Here is a 24,495-nt window from a genome sequence, read left to right as displayed (position 1 = left end):
TGTACTCCACTTCACTCAGTCCTTCCCTTAGTCTCTCTGTCTACTTACTTCCTCACTCCTTTTCCCTCAATCCTTCTATATTATCCTCTATACCTTCATCCCTTCACTCTATGACTCTCCTTCACTTACTCTCAGTTATCTTCCATTCCTCATTATTCTAAATGCATTCTTAATTAGACTCCTTTCCCTCTCAGTCATTGTCTTTTTACTTACTCCCGTTTCCTGATTTAGTTTTGCTAACTCACATTCTTTTAGTATCTTTCTTACCTTCAGTTCATTTCTCTCTTCTTCTCTTCCTCTCTGTCAGTGAATCTATATGCCTTACTCTTAGTAATTTCCTCTCCTTCTATTTCTTTTACCCTCTTTTTGTCCTTCTACATTACTTTATTTCCCTTTCTGTGTCTTTCACTCGTACTTTATTTCTCAACACACTGTTATGATTTTTAACCTCTTCATTTGTATCTTTTATTTTAAAATATATATTTTACTAATTATAACTTATTTTGTCTTCTCTCTTTCACAGATACAAAGTGTAGTAAAAAAATGTAATAAAAGTTACATTAATTATATGGTAAGTGTGACTAAAAAAATTTAGTTTGTCATCACCCTTTGCTTTAACCTCACTATTATTCTCTCACCCTACCTCACTCCTGTTTCCTTACTCTGCTTCTCTCACTTATTCTTATCCTCCATGTTTACTCCCTTTTCGCTAACTCCCCTCCCACATTCAACTTCTTTCACTCCCCCTGCTTTACTTCCCTTACCCTCTGTTCCCTTCCTTTGCTCCCTCACTCATTCCCTTTCCCTTAATCATTTACTTCACTCCTGTCACTCTGTCTCTCAGTCCGTCTGTCCTCACAGTTCCTCACTTCCGTTCCCTCACTGTGTCTCTCTTACCGTCGCTGTCTCTGTCCCCTCATTCTGTCAATACTCTTTCGTCATGCTCACTCCATACAACTCACCCACACTCCCTCACTTATCTTTCTTTGCTGCTTCACTCACTACCTTTCAGTCACTCCTTCCTCTACTCTCTCTCTCCTTTCTCTCTGTCACTCCCCATGTCTTACCTTTATTCACTTTTATCCACCCTCTTTCACCTGTCTTTACTTACAGTCACTGCTCTTTTCTAATCCTCCCTCCCTGTTTAACTATCTAATACACAGTCCCTCTGTGTTGCTCCCTCTAGCTCTCTTTCTGTTAACATCACTCTCTCTGTCCCTTTCCCTCATGCTCACTACTTTATTTTTTTCTTTTTATTTTTTTTTTGCTGCGCGCCTCGGTGCGCTCCCTGATGCACGTACCGGTATGCGTACCATAGAGAAAAAAGAATGACAGTGTTTTTTAAAAATGTTTTTTTTTTATAAATCAGAGGTAGTTCTAAAAAGAACTGTTTTTTTATACTTTTTGTTGTTTTATATTTTTTTTATTGTTTTTTTGAACATTTTTTACTTTTTTGGGCTTTTCTGAACAGTTTTATATTTTTTTTGTATATTTTATGGGGAGAAACAAAAAACAGGGAATTGAAAACGGCTCAACTGGAGCAAAAAAAAATCAGGAAAAATTATGGTTTCCTCGGGCATTTGTGGTTATCACCAGCAACATTGATGAGTGTAATGCTTTGCTCACCATAACTAATTGTTTTGTTACAATATATACAAACAATTTTGTATCCCCCAAACTTTGTTTGTATATTTGGGACCGTCTCCCTTGCCTCTGGACCCGATGGAGTGGGTTCTTTGGTTGTTGAGGTTCTGGATGATGATTGGGGTAGGTTTCTGCAGAGTTCTCTTACCTCTGCTGCAGAATAGTTGTCACTGACCATGTCATGAGTGATGTAATATGTGACGTCATCAGCAGTGCATTGCACGCGCAAGTTATAGTGAGTCCAACTAACTATAACGTGGGAATTTCATTGGTTTTATGCGAGTAAAATTTCCAGCTAACTATAACTGGTGTCAAACCTATGGTTTTTTCAGTGAATTTTATAGGTTTTTTAAATGCTAATTCCTAACTATAACTGGTGTGAAACCTATGGTTTTTTCAGTGAATATATATATATATTCCATGTACTCGTCCCACCATTCCACAAATGTATTTGGAAGAGACGGAGCGAACCCAAAGATAGTGCTTATTTAGAGTTTATTGTTTGCCCAGCACCGCTGCTATTACGCGTGTCCGTCCTCGTGGGACCTTGATCACATGACACGCTGCATGGAACAGGCCACCCATTTAAAGTGACAGTGCAAATTTACAATGCATAACCATGGAAAACAGACTGCGTTCAATGCTTTGCTCAATGTTTTCTCCTATAAATGTAAAACACATGTTGAGGATGTGCAAATAACGCCAATAATTCAGTGCAATTTTACAGTTATCAATGAATAATATTAATACCTATCCCCTACAAACTAGACCATTAGTTTTTAGTCTAATTCCAAGATTTAAACATGACCCAATAAAATCTGTGTTAAAAATCCGAGGATAAAACCAACTGTACATCATTATAAATAATGAGATTAAAATTTAAATACAATTGTTAATAAAATCACAACATATTCAAATTATTGCAGAAAAGAATGATAAATGTTTAGGATTAAAATACTTCCTAGTTACATTTCATTCAATATAGCAGCATGTAATTGCAATAAATTGCTCTATCTCCAAATGTATGTAAACAATAGCAATGATAATTGAACGGCAAGATACAGCCCTGGTGGGCAAATTAATGTGCAAAAAAATCCATGATTATAGTGCATATGTGCTATAAAGTGTCTTCCTACCATAAACCATTACTGTGCATAGATGATAATTAACTAAAATAAAATACATATCAATTTTCTGCAGCGACAAAGATAGTAATAAACAGACACTTGGCGAAGATAAATATCTAAAAAACAAAAGTATGTATAAAAATCTTCGCTGGAATTCAATCCATTTGGAGTTTTAGTATCCATTTCTAAAATATATTTTGCTACCAGTTTTCTCAGCTTCATGTCACGATCACCACCACGTCTCAATGGGGGAATACAGTCAACTATAAAATAGCGCAATTCATTGGATTTAATATATATGTATATGTAGGCAAAAGCCGGAAGACCATTAAAGAAACAGTATGTCCAGAACTTTTACTACAGATCCTATTTAACAATCAAACAGTTATAACTGAAAGACAATAAGACCGATGAGGGATTCATGAAAGTACTAATTGCATACTTATTTTTGCGCATTTTATTTTTTCACATAAATTATATACTACACTTCCCTAAATGTACCATTACAGGCTGACTGGGCGATTGTGCATAAATAGACACCAAAGGTAGATCACCGCTAACAGTGATCAAGACCAATCTGGTCGAAACGCGTCGGTTTGTGCGCTTTTGAAGGTGATGGCTGTTACTTACTGGATTAAATAAGCCTTGCAACTAAATCTCCTGGAGTGCGATTGGATTTCTTTGGTGGTGATATTATTAGTGGTTCTCGATTCTTTTACCGCACTTCAGTAAGGAGCTTTTCTTTAAAAAAGCTTTGATTCCTGAGATTAAGCCCATGATTAAGCCCACATAGTTTGTGATCATTTCAGTTATTATTTTATTTCCTAAAAAAGTTGATTGTTCCACAACAAGCTAAGTGCCTTCCCATACATTTCATCATATAGGAAGTTGCAATATGTTGGAAATCCTTTTTGTGCACACTTTGAACAATGCAAAGCTACAAATGAATTAGCAACAGAAATGAGATGCATCCGCAACATTATTACCTCACCAATGGGCCTACTCGTACTCATCACCAAAATGCTTAGTTCCTTTGAATATGTCACACATTTACTGAGCAGGGACTATTTAATGATGTTATCCATCCTGCTCTAATTGTCGAAAATAAAAATGCATGTGCTGGAAAAAGCATTTCCAGATAACAAAAATGTTTAAGCTATTGCTTTGTTGTCATCTTATCCTGGTGTTTAAAGTCAAATCCCAGGTAAATCTCAGCATTCTATTGTTGGGCCATACCGTTCCCAATCAAACTCTGTTACCTCCTGGACATATCACAGATTTTCCAAATCTTTGTTTCTACTCCCTTATACCTTTGTCTTATATGGATTTTACTTTTATAATGCTGACGGTGCCCCAATTGGCTGGTCGCCTCTTCTCACTATATTGGTGCGGCCCTCCGTGTTAAAATGTTATTTTTTGGGGTTCTGGATGACATGGATGATCTTCTGCTTGACACTGGGATCCTGTCTAGGAGGGTCATATGCTGCATGGGCACCATTAGAGGAGAGAAAGTGCCTTTTTTGGCGTAATCATCCACTTTTTTTTACTAATGCTCCTGGATTTTTGATGCTGAACTTTTAGTCACTCCGTATCATGCCCAGTGTAAATGCTCTGAAATCTTAATAATATTGACTAACTCACAATTGAAAAGTTTAACTTAGTGTATGGTGCAAACATGCATAGCATGGGAAGTTAAATATCACCACAGACTGCAGCACTTCTTGTGCCATCCACTAGTGTGACAAGGGAAAACATGACTTCAGGCCTACAGCTGTAGCCTAACTGCCGCAGTTTAAACTTGCAGCTTGACTTGTCAAAAGAACCCTTTTGACAGAGGAAAAGTGCTATTTTAAGTATTAATAAATCACCTTTATGTAGACCTTATAACCCACAAAGTACATGCATGGTATTTATAAGTAGTAAATGTGAACATTTAATGTTACCATGTGCTTACAGTGATAAGCCCCCAAAAGATATTTTCACTATGGAAGACTCTGGCCTTTCTACGAAAAAATGAAAGTAAAGATTAAAATATTATTCCAGATGTCTCTTGTTTGGGATCAGCTAGAATAATGATTTTACTAATATTTATTACAAATCTAAATCTACATTTTGATTTTTTATACATATTAGGAGAAGAAGCTTTAAAAAAGAAAACTTTTCCTTGCCAGCAGTTGCCCTGTCAGTGCTTTACCTAAGGCAGTGTGAAAACTGCTTTCAGAGTAGTAGAATGACTTAGGCTTGGTGACAGAATGGGCTAGATATGGTGCAGGTGATCCCTATCAGCTCAGGTATGACAGGTGAGGAGGTTCCAGGATCTTCATGAACCTGAATAGGATAGAGGGGAAGCCTTTCCAAATCTGGTTTGACCTTCCTGGATATAGCCTTATCCCGCTGGAGGATTCTTAGCTAAAATAAAATGGAGATGAAGGACCCGATAATGAGTTTGGCAGTCTTAGCGCCGCTGTTGCGTCGCATTCACGGCCACACCACTGGCAGTCTGACCACCATATTATGACACATGGTTACATAAGTGAAAGACCACCGCAGTCCCACTGCCACCACCAGGAAAACCCAACCACGGTGGGATAGACCAATGAATGTGTCGGAGGACAGACGGCCAGTGTTACCAACGGCCGAATTACGAGGTGCCTTACTGCCAGCATGAATATGGTGGTTCAACCACCACTTCTGAGCTGGCCAAAGGGCGTTTTATAAGGCTGAAACTCACCTTTACTTACCTCCACATGTCTGGTGCCACCATGGAGCAAGGGGTACATGTCCTGCCGCTGCTGTACATGCGTTATGATGCCCAGAACCGACACTGCCGCAGACGAAATGGTCAGCTATATTCTTACCTGTTTCTATCAACTCCTCAGCAAATAGATGACAGCCATAGACCTGGCAAGGGGGTTGGGGTCCATGTTTGGAATAGTTGTCAATATATGTCCGAAATACAGCTGTCTGATCCCTTCTTTGGCCAAGTCAATGACACTACACAGGCCCAATGTACACAAACAGACATATTTACATCTAATAATCAGTGATAGTGAAGTGTGCATTAAATTATACCACACCTATTAATCTCTGTGACACCTTCACATTGCACACATCTTAGGTCATGTTGTGATATCAAAGATGGATCTGTATAGATGTGCCATGAAACCTAAACACACCTTCTCTGCTACAACTCTGCTTTGGACTCTCACACATCGCCTACATTAAAAGGCAGTGTCAGTAAATGGGATTGTAAATAGTGTATTTGAGAAGCATTCAAACGGCACAATGTAACCACTTCCTGCAGAATAAGTATGCCTCTACTAGAGGGAACCCTGAAAGGCTGGGCCCTAGGCTACATTCCACTTTTCACATGCCTTACAAACTTTATGTACACAGAACCTATGGATTGAAGTTTATCAGGGACAACCAATAGTACAACCAAGTGCTATGCATGTGTAGGAAATGTGTAAGTGGAAGTCATATAAAAAACAGCACTAACCGCATTTGTCACACATTTAGATAACATAGGCGTAGGGTACACATAGAAAAATGCCCACATGTCTATACAAATGTATAGAAAGGTATGACAAATTAGCACCCTCCATGTGTGGATAAACAAACATCTAACTTGACCACATTAAATATGTATCTAACCTACATCATAGGGATAATTGCAACCTAAATGATGTTGACATTGCCAAAACCGAGCTGAAATATTTACCATACAATATAACACCCAATTCAATGTCAGCCCAAATTGGATTTCATCCCACATATCCATCCATTCAAGATTTCCCTTTGTCCTATGTAACTCCAGCACTGGTACCAAGGTTAGATCATAGTAACTACTTCAACTGAATCAGCAATTAGGGATGAAACAAACCCAACAGTGGTCACACATCACTAACTATCCAATAACATCAAAGAATTAGAAATGTAATGGCAGGACTAATGTTCTCCAGACTAAGAACAATTTTAATGAATGTATAACAAAACATCAAGTAAAACAATGGCCAGTCCTTTTGTACAATATGTGCCACAGCACACGGTTGTGCCACTAAACTTGCTCTTACTGACACTGCCAGGGAACCTCCTCACAGACGGGCATCCGTTGGGCATGCAGGTACCTCGTAGATGGTCCTTGGGAGGGGGGATAAGTTTAGGGAGCGGTGTGTTTGGATTTGGGAGGAGTTTTCTTAGACTTGTTAGGGATATAGCTGGGTTTAGTGGGTTGGGGATCAGGTTTTTGCAGGGGGAATTTGGATGTGAAAGGGATGGGTTGGGGTTTAGGAGAGATTTTTTTGACTTTGGGAGGGGGGGCGGATTTCACAGGATTAAAGGCAAGGGCAAATAAAACATTTTCACAGGGAAAATGGTCAGGATGTTCGGGAGGGTGTTGGTTTTGGGAGGTATAATGTGTGGAAGTGAGAGGTGGGTGTGTTGTATCTGCTGTGTGTTTTGTAGGTGTCTGTTGAGTGGGTGACTGTGAGCATTTACTTTTTGGGGTTTGTGTGAAGTGGATTTTCTTGGTGTTGTGGATGGGTCTGTGGGAGTTGGTTTGGTACCTGTGGGAATGCTGATGGAATACTCATCAGGGAGATTTGGCTGAGGAAGTAAATGTACCAGGATTTGAAAAAGTGGTACAACTAGATCCCCTTTTGGCAAAGCAGCTTGATTCCCCGATCTCTATGACAGAATTAGAAAGGGCAGTAAAAAGTTTAGCGTTAGGAAAGGTGGCGGGACCGGATAGGATACCGGTGGAGGTGTACAGGTTGTTTTTCCCTTTGATTAAAGACGAGATGTTGAAGGTTTTTCAGGCAGCACAGTCTAGGCAACCACCTAAATCTTGATCAGAAGCCACAATTGCGGTCTTTTGTAAAAAGGGAAAACCGCCGGAATTGGTTGGATCCTATTGCCCAATTTCTCTATTAAATTGCGATAATAAAATCTATTCTAAAATTTTGGCCAATCGACTTTCCTCAGTTATCTCCTCTTTGGTGTCTTTAAATCAACACGGTTTTATTCCACAGCGTGGAACTACCGAGCACATTAATAAAGTGGTCACATTGTTAGATATTGCTAATACTGAAAAAAGGGAAGTAGCATTGATTCTGTTGGACGCAGAAAAAGTATTTGATCGGGTGGAGTGGGGATATTTGTGGCAATTAATGGATCGAAGTGGTTTTGGATGGAAATTTATAAGAGCTATACAGGCACTGTATGAAGCCCCCAGTGCTAAGATTTGGTTTATTATCAGAGGTGGTGCCTATTACCCGAGGTACACGGCAAGGCTGTCCTTGTTCTGCCCTATTATTTGCTCTTGATATAAATCCTTTTATAGAACGATTATCGCATAATGTTTGTATTCCTCCCTTTTTGGTTTGTGATTATCAATTTTCTGTTTTTGCATATGCAGATGACATAGCTATGATTACTGTGGACCCTGCTGGTGCAATGTACGAAATTGAGCAGTTAGCCACAGAGTTTGGGGTGAAGTCAGGGTATAAGCTCAATGTGTCTAAAATCACAAATCCTGTGCTCTGATAGTATTCAATGGAGAGATGAGCGAGTAATTAAAGAAAAGACATACCTGGGTATACAAATACGATCTTCTATGTCCGAACTGATGGAAGTAAATTGGAATTCATTGATTGGTAATATCAAAAACTCTTTGGATAGATGGGGCGGTTTAACTTTACAATAATAGGTCGCTGTAATATCATTAAAATGAAGATTTTACCCAAAGTTCTTTATTTATTTCGCTCGATACCTCTGGAAGTTACAAACGCAAGGCTACAAAATCTTCAGTCAATTTGTGGGAAATTTATTTGGAACCCCGGAAAGCCCAGACGGGCGATGCGTTTTATGACGCTACCTCTTGAGAGAGGGGGTCTAGCAGTTCCGGATTTTGTTTTGTATTTTTATACATGTTTTTTGGTTGAAAATGCAATTGATACTCACAGGGGAAGGTGCCATTAGTAGGGCTAACTCATCTACTATTTTTGAAATTCTTATGGCTCCTATTGCCAAGCAATGCTTATATAGTGAAGTGGATTGCAGCTATTTCAAGCAAGCGCGATTTAAGGTTTTGATTAGTGCCTATAAAGTGTGGAAACGAACGTGGATGCCGATAAAATTGAGGAAAATTTCTTACTATACTCCTTTGCAAGCAGTAAAGATTCTACCAGGTATATTTCAGGATAATATTGCTTTAGCTTGGATGAAAAAAGGTATTAGAATTTTAGGTGACTTCTATTCCACTGATGGGGTGTGTAAATCTTTTGATGATTTAGTCTCACAGTATGGTATCCCCAGAACACAATTGTTTAAATATTTGCAGATTAGGGATTTTTTATATCGGACTAACTTCAACAGGAACCCTCATCCTTTCATAGAAAAGGTTAGGCGACAACGTAGAATTGGAGAAATATAACAGTTATTATTGGCTGATCGCTTGGATGATTTGAATAAGTATAACTTAATGGTCAAGGGTCTTGGGAGAGTCAGATATTAATGTTGAGAAGCTTATTGCAATTTCTAGGGAAGTACTGATGTCAGCAAATCTGAGGGCCCAATTTTTCAAGTCCCTTTTTGACTTATATTATACTCCCGTACGTATGGCTAAATGGGGGCCTAAGTTTGATGGCAAGTGTTTTCGCTGTGGAGAGGATAGTGCGGATAGTCTACATATTTTTTTTAAATGCGATAAGCTGTTGAGATTTATAACTGATATAGAAACATTTTTGTCCCTGGTTATGAACGTAAGTCTGACTATCACACCAGCAATGATGGTAATCGGGATGGGGCCAGAGAGTAACAGGGAAAATCCACTTTATGTTCACAGACAGCTTATTTTTTTTTCAATGACGGTTGCACGCTTATGTATTGACACCGAATGGCTTCAGAAAGATCCACCTGTGTTTGAACTGTGGCGTGCGAAAATGTATAATTTCTGTAAAATAAAATGTGGTTTGTTTGCTGTTAAAGGGGCAAAGAAACGTAAGATTGACTTAAGTATTTGGGGTGCATTTAGGGATTATTTTGAAGATTGAGTCATCAATGGATTTATTTATTTATTTAAAGAAATTACTTTGTCATGAATGTATTTCTCTGAGTAAAAATGTATATTGTATTTTTGTACTTCTCTTGCTGCCGTGAATTTATAAATAAATTAAAAAAATTTAATAAAAAAAGGAAGGGAATGGGTCTGTGGGTATTGGTGTGGTATCTGCTGGAATGCTGGTGGTTGGGGTGTCTGTGGGTGTTGCTGTGGTATCTGTGAGTATTTTGGTGGTTGGGGATGGGTCTGTGGGTGTGAACTCTGGGGGCATTTTGGGGGTGAAGGTGATAATGAGGGGCTGAGTTTGCTTGGGACAGGCATGGCAATAGGAATGGGGATGGGGAAGGGGCAAGAGGTGGGTTGGACGGTTGGGGTATGTGGAAGGCTGCTGTGAGGGAGGAGGCAAGAGCCTGAAAAGCCCTCTCTAGGCCAGACATAGCACAGTGGATGCAATCCAGGTAGGCCACCTTCTGTGTCAGCTGGCTAGCATTCAGGAGTGCAGTCTGACCCACTGTTCCTGAGGAGGTCAATAGTCTCCTCACTCAGGACAGTGAGGGTAAGTAACATAGGCAGGGGGTGAGGTGCCTGGAGTGAAGGAGGCAGCCCTCCTCTTAGGGGAGCAGGCCCAACCAACTATTTGGGTAATAACAGGGAGGGTAGAGATGGAACTGGGGGCGGTGAACAAGGGCGAAGGTGGAACTAATCTTGGTCACTGGGTCCCTGTGTGTCTGTGCTAATCACATCCAGAACCACTTTGACCAGCTGTGTCCCCAAATACATTGACCCCTTCTCCTTTGCTTGCACTGGCTGAATCTGAAATGACATGTAAAATAGGTTTGTTGTAACTATATTTCCACACCTGACCATTACATATCAACAGAAAACATTTAGTAAGTGCACATATCACACCAGCTTCATGGTTCACTATATAGGTTTCAAAATCCTCATGAGCATGTGGATGCATGCTACATAATGAGCAAACAGTTGATTCCACTTATGTCATAACATTTGTTAACATTTAGTTTGAGCCCCCTCTCATTGCAAAAGCCTAGAAATGTATTAACCAGGGTCTGAAGACCCTTGGCAGACTTTGAAATTAGTAGGTAGGCGTCCACGAAAAGTAGGATTGGTACCTTCCTGTTATTTAGCATTGGAGAATCATTTACACAATTTTCCAAATCCTTGACCAAATTGTTTAAATAAAGACAAAACAGAGTGGGGACAAGGACACAGCCTTGCCTGACACCCCGTTCAATTGGAATACGATTAGTCAGTTTCCACTTGATCCCCAACGTACTTGGGCATAATTATTCTCATGTAATTTACTCAATCGATGTCCAAGATTACTGGGAACACCTATATTAAAAAGAACCTGCCACAAGTTGGAACAGGGGATAAGATCAAAAGCAACTCTAAGGTCGATAAATGCTACATACAACATACCCTTACGTAAAAGCACAGTTTTCCAATACAATACAATAGTATAAATCTAAAAATCTGATCTACGGTGCTAATTTTAGTTCTGAAGCCTGCTTGAAAGGGAGAAAGTATTTGTTTTTCTTCCATCCATCGTGTTAATTTGTTCAATATTTGGCGACTAACAACTTTATGAGCATTGTCTAACAGGCTAATTGGCCTGTAATTAGCGGGGTTGTTTGCATCACCCTTTTTAAAAATAGTTATTATCTCGGCCCCCCTCCATGAATCAGGAATCGCTCCCCCGGCCGAAATGGCATTTGATAAAAGGTTAAAATAAGTTGACCAGATAAGTGGCTCCGACTTGAAAAGGTCACTAGGAATTTTATCAGACCCCGGTGCTTTAGCTTGTTTAATAGACTGTATTGCACTATTTGTCACTTCAAGACTGAACTTGACAGCTATGCAGCTCTTGCACTATGGAAGGCAAGGTAGCATCCTCTACTATATTAATCACCCTATCAATGTCATCTGGCTTCCTTTGTGAGTAAAGTGATGAAAAATGGGCCTCCCAATTTTCTGGAGATATATTAAAACTCGGGTACTTAGCTCTTTCAAGGTGATTTTGTGCTACTAATTCCCAAAATGATCTACGTTCCTTGATTTTACTGGCTATGAGTAGATCCTGCCAAAACGTGTGTTCCCAATCTCTTCTAACCTGTCTAAGTTGGGTTTTGTAGATTCCTCTGGCGATGCGAATTTCACCTCTATCACCCTCAGCAATAGGAGACTTTAGTGAACTCTTAGCTACTTTACAGGCGGAGTTAAACCATACATGATACCTAGAATGTACCGTATTCGTAATAGTTACCTCTTTGTAGAATATCTTTTGGAGACTATCAAACAGCTGAGTGTGGACTGATAAGATAGGTATTCTTGCTGGATCTATCCCCTCATATTGGTCAGAAGAGGTAACAAACTGTTTGTAAAGTTTTGAATAGACCTCTGAATTTGACATAACTTTAGGCCATTTAATGGCTCGACGGTTATTGGTTACTAGTGCTACAGGGACATTTGTGTTCATGATAGCACACCAATGTACCAGAGGCTCTCCAACAAGTGTCATCTCGAGATAGTTATGATCACTATCAGACCTAACATTAATTTTCATATCGGCTAGCAGGGGCCACATTCTCACATCAATTAATACATAATCAATTATACTGGCACACATACTTCTCTTAAATGGTGCAAACAGAGGGTTAGAGATAGTACGACCATTGATGGCTCTCAGACCTCTGCCAATAACCAGTGAGACTATTTGGAATGCACATGTTGTAAGGTTTTTCCTTGGGGGCGCGTGTCATATGTCATAACCCCAGACAGCTCCAAATAAATTGATAAACTTGCCTACAACCCATCCTTATATCCATACTAGAATGACTGATCATCTTATATACTTTGGCACTTGTAGTATACCATACTAAAATGATGTTACCAAATAGGATGGATACCATTTTTCCATTTACAGAATGTTCACACAAAGCCCAGATTTCAACAAATATTCATTTTCCTTATAACACATTGTGATGTCATTATGGTCAAGTAAAGACCAATGTAGCATCAATATGTGCTGTAGCAGAAATCATGTCACATGCAAATGTTCATTGCACAATGATGACACTTTTAATTTGAAACTTAATCATAAGTCCACTACCTGAAAACTCTAATGAAAGTACTGAAGTAGTTTAGCTATGCATCACATGTAGCATAGAAAAGTAGCCCTTAAACATTGAGGGCCAACGTTTTGGGAGATAGATACTCCAAGTTCACGCAGCATAAAGATTAATATAGCCATATGAACATTTCCATGCCTGGCTGGGGAAGGTGATAACACCATACATAGTTTGCATTCCTAGAAGCCAATACACTTTTGAAGGTTGTTGGGTATCAGTGAATATGTATGACATGAAGATGTGGGATCAATATAGTCCTAATGGGATGGCACGTCACAGCACTCTTTGGTATAGCAAACTCAAATTGCCTTGTAAGGATGAGTGTAGAAACTCACTTATTATGTTTACAGTTCGACATCTCACTCCCTGATGCAAGTCAAAAGTCAGTGAATGAATTTTCAAACACTATTGCAGCTGAACTAACAATAGGGAAATATACACTAGACAGCATGTAGGCAGTAATGCTAATTGCACCAGTAATGTTTGCACAGTCATGTCATTGTTGAATCACAACTTACCAAAGGTAAATATTGTGCATTCACTGCATAAAGAGTGCACTGTAAGCCATGTCACATGTAATAGGTATAACCATCCCATGATAGGCAGCATTGAGGGAACATCACCCCTTACACAAGGTGGACAAAGAGCTGGTTTGGTACAATTGTCACCCAGAACATCAAAACACAAGAGATGAATTATCAGTTCACTCAGCTAGGTAGCTGTTCAAGACAGCAAATTGGTAGTGGATTGGATTCTGCAGTTTTCCTGGTCATAAAGACAATAGGCAAAGCCCATTAGCAGGCACCTACCACCAGACCTAGACAAACAATATTTTTTCTTGTGCATCGCACTTGGGCCACCCTCAATGTTGATGGGGAAATGCCTTCCTGTAACACACAAAGTTGGCAATGCAAACTTTATGAATCTGGCCAGGACTCATCCCCTTGTAGCTGCTATTGGGCCCTCAACTCCCCATCAAGCTACGGGTAGGCCAAGAGCAGCATGTGGGACATTACATGAGTCAGAATACGGCGCATGCCCGGTCCTTATTGGGAAGACATCCCCAGCTGGACCACCATGATCTTCCTGGTCCAGTGCCTCAGGTCCTGCCACCTCTTCCTGCAGTGGGCACTGCACTGGTTAAAGACCCCCCAGGGACCGCATCTTCTGGGCAATGGCTCGCCAAATGGCCTTCTTCTGATGGGCATTGACCTCTGTGGATGCAATAGATGAAGGAAGACAGTGCAATTGCAAGTTTTGGGATGATATATTTGGTTGATAAACATTTTGTAGACACCCAGCACAAGCATTAAACAAATCAATAGGCAAGACACTACATGTGTAAATATGACATGCTAAGCACTACAAAGACATGAATACACAAATTTTTAATCTACTGACTATCCTCAACCCTGGTCATAACCTACACTGACTAAGTAAGCCCACTAACATCATGTAGCCCAAGGCAATCCTACATGTAGAGTGATGTGAGGTAGTATGACACACAACACACTACTGTGACCTTTTGAAAAGTAAACTACTTGTGCATGAGTGTACAGACACCTTTACAGCCAGGCCCATTTACTTGATGCATACAGTCTATAGAGCCTAGTACCACAGTAAAGTCTACATCCTATGACTAAGGTTGCAGTGAAAGGGCTACTATGCGGGTCACTGAGAGCTTCCTCTCTGGGGATGTGTGGACATGTGCACTACTTATTCAGATATCATACTATATCTGATTGAGTCTATTTGGCATGTACTGCCATCACAGGACATACCTTTGGTCATATGTGACATTATATGTCTTTTATGGTTGGATTGAATGTAACAAAGCTGATGATTCACATATCAAAATCTCTACAAGAGTAACCACCTATCTAAACTGTTAATGTCTCAATTGAGCAATAGGTGTATACAGTGGAAGCATGACTTATGGAAAAGTAACAACAGGCCTGTGGGAGGATGGGTTGAATCATTAGTAAATGACATACATTGACAATGTGGGTAAATGGAAAGAAACATCAGGTCAGGGGGTTACCTCGGTCCCCAGTTCCAAATTAAGTTAATGTAAAAACAATTAGGGCTAGTATTGATTCAGAAAACTCAGAGGATCTGCAGGTCTAAAGGAAGATTACTCTGTGCATCAGTTGTATTGCCACAGTAACTCTGCCCCAGCCTGTGCCATGGCCCATAATACGAACAACTCATTCTCAGGCCTTGATTTCGGCAGGCTGAGCATACTGATCCCAAACGAACATCACATTTCCACCAATTCAATACATAAAAGTACATTTTCTGACCATCACATTCGTGACCTCAAGGTTGTGTGGCACTCTGAAGGGGTCTGTGAGGTATAGCTAGCTTTCAAGCAATAGTTGGAGAAGCCTGATGTGGGCTGAGTGACATGTGGGACTGTACACATAGCTAACATCATCCTCAACTGCTTCTTACAGTATACAGACAAAGCACCTGCTGCAAAGCATACACATGTATTTGCAAATTTACCATGATCTGATTAGCAAATATATCATAGGTACCATGAAATACAGACATTCATAGATATGTGCATGCAACACAAGTAGGATATAGGGCTTATCACACTTTGCAATGGTGATGTTAAGTCCACAAAGTACAGTGCCCATAATTTATTACATGATTTTCCTATGAAGGGACTACAACACTTCACAATACACATTCTGATTTCCCTCTGGGACACAACTATACTTTGTAGCCTATGGGAATGGCAAGGATAACGTTGAATAGAGTAACAAATGTACTTGAGATAGTTATCTGTTCCTCTGGTGAGTCATAGAGCTGGTCATACATGGGAAGGACCTCTCCAACAAGGGCCGCCAGTTCCTCTGGAGAGAAGGGAGAGGTGGCCCTCCCACCTGCGTGGCCTGGCATGATTGTTCTCAGAGGTGGCAAACAGCAACTAAAGTGGAGTAGGTGTTGATAGCAGCAGTGTCAAGACGCAAGTGAGTAATTTTTCAACCTGTGTCATACATGTACGCTGTCATCAACATAGATGGACACAGTCATTCCTGGACTGCAATCATCACACTCACCATCGTTAGCCTATGGCTCTGTCCGCAGTGGATGAAATCACCCACCGTGTGGTTGACTTCTGCTGGCGGAGGTCATCCCAAATGTTCCATATGTGAGCTCAGGCATCTGCCATTTTAGTGGTTCAAACTATAGTATTTGTGACTTTTAAGTGTGTCCCCGCCACTGCAAATGAGGGCTAACATGTTTACATTTAAAATATTCCATTGCCATGTAATTTCCAACATTCAAATCACATATGTAGTGCATTACTGTGCCAAATGGCACAATGTGCGCAGTGCACTGTACACCGTTGTTGACAGTGTTTGACCTAAAATGTCTTACGTCATCATTATAGAGCAAATTTAAAAAAATGTAATGGCTACTGTGAACATTTCTGTTACAGACACATGTGAAGGCCAGAATGGGGATTATTAGTGTATGTTGGACAGTAGAAAATGATTACGTGAATTATGTGTAATGCTTTATGAAGCAGTTTTGTTAAGTTACTCTGGACACTGTGACCAATGTACAAATTATTTTTCACTCCTCACATAGGAACCCTGGTAAAGGGAAGAGATTACAGTCTCCAGTGTAAGGCCCATTTCCAGACTTTTTGACCATGGAAGAAAGGCATGTCATCAAGAAGTTTCATTTAAATAGACAAATAATACAAGATTTATGTCATCAGTTGGAGCCTGATCTCCTACATCAAATCACTTATCCTATATGTATCCGAACAATTGTAAAAGTGTTCCATTTTCTGGCCACAGGTGTCTTTCAATACTTCGTGGCTATATCTGATGGCATGTCTCAACCAATGTTCAGTGCTGTACTACAAGTTGTGTTTTCAGCACTGATGAAAAAAATGCATACCTACCTCGAGTTCCCTAGTGGTGAGGATTTAGCCACTGTGAAGTGTGTGATTTCTATAGATTTTGTTGTGTCCTACATATGGTTGGAGCCATTGATGTGCCCGGTTCCCAGATTCAGGCCATGATTCCTTCATACTGCGAATCATCACCTTACTACCGGAGTGGGCGTGGCTTGCTGTTAAGTTTGATCTGTCCTAATTTATTTTGAGTAATGTCAGGTACTATAATCAAAAAGTGTGTGACATTGCTGCACTTCTGTCTGTCTTCTATCTGGGAGACTCAGCATATTCCAACCATCCTTGGTTGTGCACAGCTGAAGAATCCAAATACGCCAGGGGAAGTCCACTTCAATGAGGCCAATGGAAGAACACAGCAGCCGGTGGAGCCGGCTTTTGGGCTTCTGAAGAGCAGATTCAGATGTCTGGACTAGACTGGGTGAGCCCTCCTTTACTCAGGTATGTCATGCTGTTTGGATGGCCATAGTGGACATGGATTGTTCCTCGGAATATTTGTCACAGACATTCCGTATTCAAAATCTGTACCAAGATAGCTTGCACAGCGATAGGTTGGAAGTTAAGAGTGTTCTGTTGGACTTGTTCCTTGTGGTATGGTGATCCTAATACAAAATGTGTGCCATTATGCTATTCCGGCTTCACATTGGCTAAATCCTCATTCTGTATGAACTGCCTGTAGCTGTTGATGTGTCTCCTCATTGTAGACCAAAGTGATTGTGGCATATCACTGACATTTGTTCGTGACATTGCACCGTATGCAAAAAACACAGTTGATGGACAGAATGTAGAACAATGTCATACATTCACCCCAGTACAAGGATCTGGGCCTAAATCCATCGTTTCTTTGCACTCCACACCACCCTGGGTTAGACACTGGCTATATGCAAATCCGCTCTGACCCTGTGCCTCATGGGAACAGTCCAGTCCGAACTACCAAGCCATGTCTTTCCCAGACCGGAATCAAGCATCCAAGGACCGGTTTCTGGCTATCAGCCTTCATCAGCCTGGATAGCTTGACTCCAGTGGTGTGGAGAGCCTGGGACTCACGTCTGAGCATACCCAGCCCACTCGGGGTGAAAACTTGCAAAAAACACAGTTGATGGACAGAATGTAGAACAATGTCATACATTCACCCCAGGACAAGGATCTGGGCCTAAATCCATCATTTTATTGCACTCCACACCACCCTGGGTTAGACACTGGCTATATGCAAATCAGTTCTGACCCTGTGCCTCATGGGAACAGTCCAGTCCGAACTACCAAGCCATGTCTTTCCCAGACCGGAATCAAGCATCCAAGGACCGGTTTCTGGCTATCAGCCTTCATCAGCCTGGATAGCTTGACTCCAGTGGTGTGGAGAGCCTGGGACTCACGTCTGAGCATACCCAGCCCACTCGGGGTGAAAATTGCAAAAAACACAGTTAATGGACAGAATGTAGAACAATGTCATACATTCACCCCAGTACAAGGATCTGGGCCTAAATCCATCGTTTTTTTGCACTCCACACCACCGTGTGCTCCGTCCATCACCACCCAGAGTGGCAGAGTGGGCTAAAGAACGGTGATGGATCAAACCCAGATCTTTTGACTGGGTGTGAGTGTTTGATTGGTTCAGATGCTCCGTCCATCACCACCCCCTTTTGTACCGCTTTGGCCACCATAAGTGTGGCAGGGTATGCTCAGACGTGAGTTCCTTGCTCACTTTGCCACTGAATTCAAGCAAGCCAGGCTGAAGACGGCTGGAATGCCAGAAACCGGTCCTCGGAATCGTGTTTCCGGTCAAGGGAAGGCATGGCTTGGCAGTTCGGGCTGGACTGTTCCCATGAGGCACAGGGTCAGACTGATTTGCATATAGCCATGTCTGAACTGGGGTGGCAGAGTGGGCTAAAGAACTGTGATGGATCAAACCCAGATCTTTTGACTGGGTGTGAGTGTTTAATTGGTTCAGATGCTCCGTCCATCGCCACCCCCTTTTGTACCGCTTTGGCCGCCATATGTGTGGCAGGGTATGCTCAGACGTGAGTCCCTTGCTCACTTTGCCACTGGATTCAAGCACGCCGGGCTGAAGATGGCTGGAATGCCAGAAACCAGTCCTCGGAAGCTTGTTTCCGGTCCAGGGAAGGCATGGCTTGGCAGTTCGGGCTGGACTGTTCCCATGAGCCACAGGGTCAGACTGATTCGCATATAGCCATTTCTGAACTGGGGTGGCAGAGTGGGCTAAAGAATGGTGATGGAAAAAACCCAGATCTTTTGACTGGGTGTGGGTGTTTGATTGGTTCAGATGCTCCGTCCATCACCACCCCCTTTTGTACCGCTTTGGCCGCCATAAGTGTGGCAGGGTATGCTCAGACGTGAGTCCCTTGCTCACTTTGCCACTGGATTCAAGCAAGCCGGGCTGAAGACGGCTGGAATGCCAGAAACCGGTCCTCGGAGGCTTGTTTCCGGTCCAGGGAAGGCATGGCTTTGGCAGTTCGGGCAGGACTGTTCCCATGAGGCACAGAGTCAGACTGATTTGCATATAGCCATGTCTGAACTGGGGTGGCAGAGTGGGCTAAAGAACGGTGATGGATCAAACCCAGATCTTTTGACTGGGTGTGAATGTTTGATTGGTTCAGATGCTCCGTCCATCATCACCCCCTTTTGTACCGCTTTGGCTGCCATAAGGGTGGCAGGGTATGCTCAGACGTGAGTCCCTTGCTCACTTTGCCACTGGATTCAAGCAAGCCGGGCTGAAGACGGTTGGAATTCCAGAAACCGGTCCTCGGAAGCTTGTTTCCAGTCCAGGGAAGGCATGGCTTGGCAGTTCGGGCTGGACTGTTCCCATGAGGCACAGGGTCAGACTGATTTGTATATAGCCATCTCTAAACTGGGGTGGCAGAGTGGGCTAAAGAACGGTGATGGATCAAACCCAGATCTTTTGACTGGGTGTGAGTGTTTGATTGGTTCAGATGCTCCATCCATCACCACCCCCTTTTGTACTGCTTTGGCCGCATAAGTGTGGCAGGGTATGCTCAGACGTGAGTCCCTTGCTCACTTTGCCACTGGATTCAAGCAAGCCGGGCTGAAGACAGCTGGAATGCCAGAAACCGGTCCTCGGAAGCTTGTTTCCGTACCAGGGAAGGCATGGCTTGGCAGTTCGGGCTGGACTGTTCCCATGAGGCACAGGGTCAGACTGATTTGCATATAGCCATGTCTGAACTGGGGTGGCAGAGTGGGCTAAAGAACGGTGATCGATCAAACCCAAATCTTTTGACTGGGTGTGAGTGTTTGATTGGTTCAGATGCTCCGTCCATCACCACCCCCTTTTATTCCACCAGATGCAGCATCACTGGATTGGAGTGATCCTGTGATCAGAAATTGTTGTACTACCATGTGTCTGTTAATTGGTTTAAATGATGTGGGATTCCTTTCTGTGAAGTAGGCCATATGGCCCCATCTGATTATATTGATTTATTTGTATGTTGCCTATTCTATAGGAAATTGTTTGAGGTGTACCTTCCTTCCATGTTGTTAAGGTCTGCACCTAAAAATGTGATCACTGATACATAATATTTGAGTCATGTTTGATTTGCTATGTTTCTGACATCATATCAGCCCATGAATGTAACAATGGAAGAAAGATGTTATAAGACCAGACACTTGTATGCATGTGCTAGTGTGACATGGTTGTGATTCTGAGTAAAAAATTGTTTACATTCATCAAATCCATGCTTACAGAAGTAGCTTGTTTTAGCATTGTAAAGTTCACATGGGAGTATAAATATATTGCTAGCTTTGAGAGATACTACAGGAGGCAATGAGTTTGTGACAATTGTATTTATTTTGATGAACAAGGAGAAAATAAACAATGTGCCCAACCAAACAGGGAAAACCAAAAGAGAAGAAGTCAGTCATGGTGAATGAAATGATAGTTGTAGATGTCAAATGGTCCGAAGTCCAAAGTTCAAAATACTTCTCCCAATAGAAATGGAAAAGTGTCCAGAAATAGTCGACAAAGTGAATGTGGTGCACATACTGGAGGGAATTAGATGCAGAATTTCTTACTGAAGGTGGTGGGTGTCTTGCCATCCACACCTCTTTGATTTATGGGGGGCGCCCCCTCCTGCGGGGACTGTGGGAGCTGCTACTTCTGAGACAGGGGTGTCTGCAGACGTGTCTTTCTCTGACAGGGTGTCCCTTTCTGTGGCTTACTAAGATTCAAAGGCCCGGATCTAGTTGGACCACAGGAAGAGGTAGAAGGTGGTGAAAAAACCCTGCAGAGGATAGTGTTGATGTCCTGCAGCACCCAAATGAACTGGTAGATGTTGGTTTTGTGGGTGGCCAGGTCCTGGTGAGTGTCCCTCTACAGCTGCTTCGTATCTCGGCCCATCACACATTGGGAGTCATGATAGGCTCCCAAGACTTCATTAATAGTGGCCTGTGTGTGAGTGGCCCCAGTGGCCTCACTCAGTGGGCCCACAGTTACCCTCCCACAGGCCTGTGCCCTTGGTCCATACTGTACCCTCCCAATGGGTCCTAGTTCCTCCTTGACCAGGTTGGTGATTCTCACCTCAGAATCCTGGACTGAGGACACAAGATGTTATTGATTGTGCTAGGTATAGAGTTTGTGGTGGGCAGGGGTAGGCTGAGATATTACTGCTGGGGTGGGAGGTGTTGTTGTGGGCACAGTGAGACCCACTGTTGCTGTCTGCCCAGGCTGACCAGATGTGCCAGTTAGGTCATCCACATCCACATGTCCAGGAATATTGGAATCTCTTAGGGCTTCATCCGGGGATGGAGTGGGTGTCTGTTTGGTGGCCAAGATCTGGCCAGGTGTTGTGAAATAGAGAATGTAAGAGTGGTATCTACATCCACATTGTTTGTGTCACACTAAGTAGAGTTCTAGGAATAAACAAAATAAGTAGAGATTACTATTGTGATCTATTTTCGTGGTATTGAACTTGTTTACAAGTCATTTGGAGGCATTCAATACATGCAGTATAATTGCTCAGCTCATTGGATGGACTGATATGTTGCATTTTGTATTAAGAAATGAACATGACATCTACCAAACATTTAAGCCAACACAGTGTAGAAGTAACATGTATATGTGACCACTACAAGGCCCAGGTGTGTACAATACAGGTGAACACCCAACTTGGTTGTATATTTAGCATTAGTCATCATGTGAGCAGTGTGGAGTCAATGGGTCACCTGCCACTTTGAAACTGCTGAGTTACCTTCATGCCTTGAATATTTTTTAGGTACACACTTGGTATGGTGACACTCATGCCATCAATAGCTTCAGTTGAGGAGACAACATAAAGCTAAGTAGGCAGGCATGTCTCTGAGAAGAGCATTGAATCTAGATTGCTCAGTCCACAAGACCACTGGCTCATTGTCAGTGAAATTGCTCTCCCTCCCTCGCAGCTCCACCATTAAGTGAGGCCTTCCCCGAGCCCCTGCACTCTTGAGTGTTGGTGTTCGAGGCCCTCCTCCACCCGGAGGTTTAGGTTTAACCTGCGCCTCATAGCTGGTGGTCCAGTGGACCTCTGTCTCCATTCTCTCACTCTGCTTTTTATCTCCTTTCCCCTCATTTTTTCTCTCACTTCTATCTCCCCCCTTCACTCTCCTTCTGGGTCTTTCCTCCGTTTTTCACTCGTTTTCTACCCTCATCTCAATCTCCCCCGTTCACTCTCCTTCTGTGTCCTCTGTGTCTTTCCTACACTCTTTCTTGCACTTTTGCTGCCTTATTTGCACTTTTGTCTCTCTTTTTGCCTTTTTCAGGGCGTTTTTCCCTGCCGCTGCTGTCCCCATGGCCTCTCCCCCAGCACGACCAGTGCAACCGGCCAACTCCAGCTCCCCTCCCCACTCCCGCCACCCACCTGTCCAGCACCTGACCCCTACTTAATGGCGGCCGCTGCGGGGACAGGCAAGCAAGATCTCTGACTTATTGTCAGTGAAATTTCTCTCTCTCCCTTGCAGCTCCATCATTAAGTGAGGCCTTCCCCCAAGCCCCTGCACTCTCAAGTGTTGGTGTTCGAGGCCCTCCCCCATCTGCAGGATTCACCTGCGCCTCATCCCTGGTGGTCCAGTGGACCTCTGTCTCCATTCTCTTGCTCCACTTCCTCTCCTTTTTCACTTTTTTTTTACCTTACTTCTATCTTCCCCTTCACTCTCCTTCTGGGTCTTGCCTCCATTTTCTGAGGTTATCCCCTCATTTCAAGCTCCCCCTTTCACTCTCCTCTCCTCACGTCTGATCCCTCAACAAACACGCTGCCGAAATCTGGGACCTCCTCGACAGCACCACCCCGGATGTATCAAATCAAATCAAATCAAGATAGCTTTATTCGGTATTTTTAAAAAAGACCATAAAAGCACAGAAGAATTCAAAAACCATGGCATACACAATACATTTACAATAAGTTAAAAAACACGCTTCAATGCGTGTGAATAAATTTAGGAATAAAAACAAAGCTTCTAAGAAACAATTACTAAAATTCATATAATAAAGTTCATAAAATTCATAAAGTGCAGAGAACACACGCGGCCAAAAATGGATGTGAGTACTATTTGATGTAATTATGAACACAATAATACAGTTCAGCAAACATTGCTCAGTGATCGTTTTCATTGGGCCAACATCCCTCTGCATTTTACAGCAAATTTCAGGAATTTAATCGCTGCCGAGATAGTAAATTCATCTTGCAGCATGTACAGTCTAATCAATGCTGGTTTACATGTTCTCAGTCCCCACAGCTTTAAAATTGGTAACAAATATCTTTTTCTACCCCACACATAGTAATTACAAAAAAAGATACAATGGATATTTGACTGAGTAGATAAGTCGTCACAAGGACAGTTTATCAATTTGGCAGACCAGTCATTTGGAGCAGGGAATGATATTAATCTGTAAAAACAATCAGTCCTCATCCGCGTAAGAAGCATTCTATGATAGGATGAAAATGTTGGAGCCAGATAGGGATGTAGGCCAGGACCATGAAGTATGCGACGGTGTGCAATAATTGTGGACTTATTCCCATCTAGGTACCACCGCCTCTCATCTAATAGGTCGAGGCAAGCTGCTTTTAAAGTTTTTTTGGTAATTTCGGTACATCTAGTGGGGGTTAAGTAAAGTTCTGGATGACCAATAGAGTTCAGAATTTTTTTAACATAGACTAACCATGCAAACTTGCTAGGGTCTGATTGATTCAAGCAGTCTTGAATTACTTCCCTACTAAAAATTGTATCGTCAGAGGTCCATATCTTGTACCACAGCATGACATGAGTTATTTTTATTAAATCAGTGATATGAACTCTGTCTAATTCTTTGTGGCATATGGTCGTGAAGGTAGATCTTGGGACTGATAGTAAATACCTGAAGAATGCGTTTTCAACTGTTTGAATTTGGGTACAATCAGCCACCCCCCAAATACCAGCCCCATATGTTGCAGTAGAGACGCATTTAGCTGCATAGATCTTAAGGAGAATATCTACGGGTTTGCCACCCAGTCTCTTGGCAAATTGTTTAACTGCACCTATCGTGCGTGAAAAGGCCACATTTTGAGTGGTGATGGCTGTTTTCCAAGTACCCCT

This window comes from Lissotriton helveticus, chromosome 2_1 (assembly GCF_964261635.1).
Source record: "Lissotriton helveticus chromosome 2_1, aLisHel1.1, whole genome shotgun sequence".
Classification (NCBI taxonomy): domain Eukaryota; kingdom Metazoa; phylum Chordata; class Amphibia; order Caudata; family Salamandridae; genus Lissotriton; species Lissotriton helveticus.
This window is presented reverse-complemented; position numbering follows the sequence as displayed.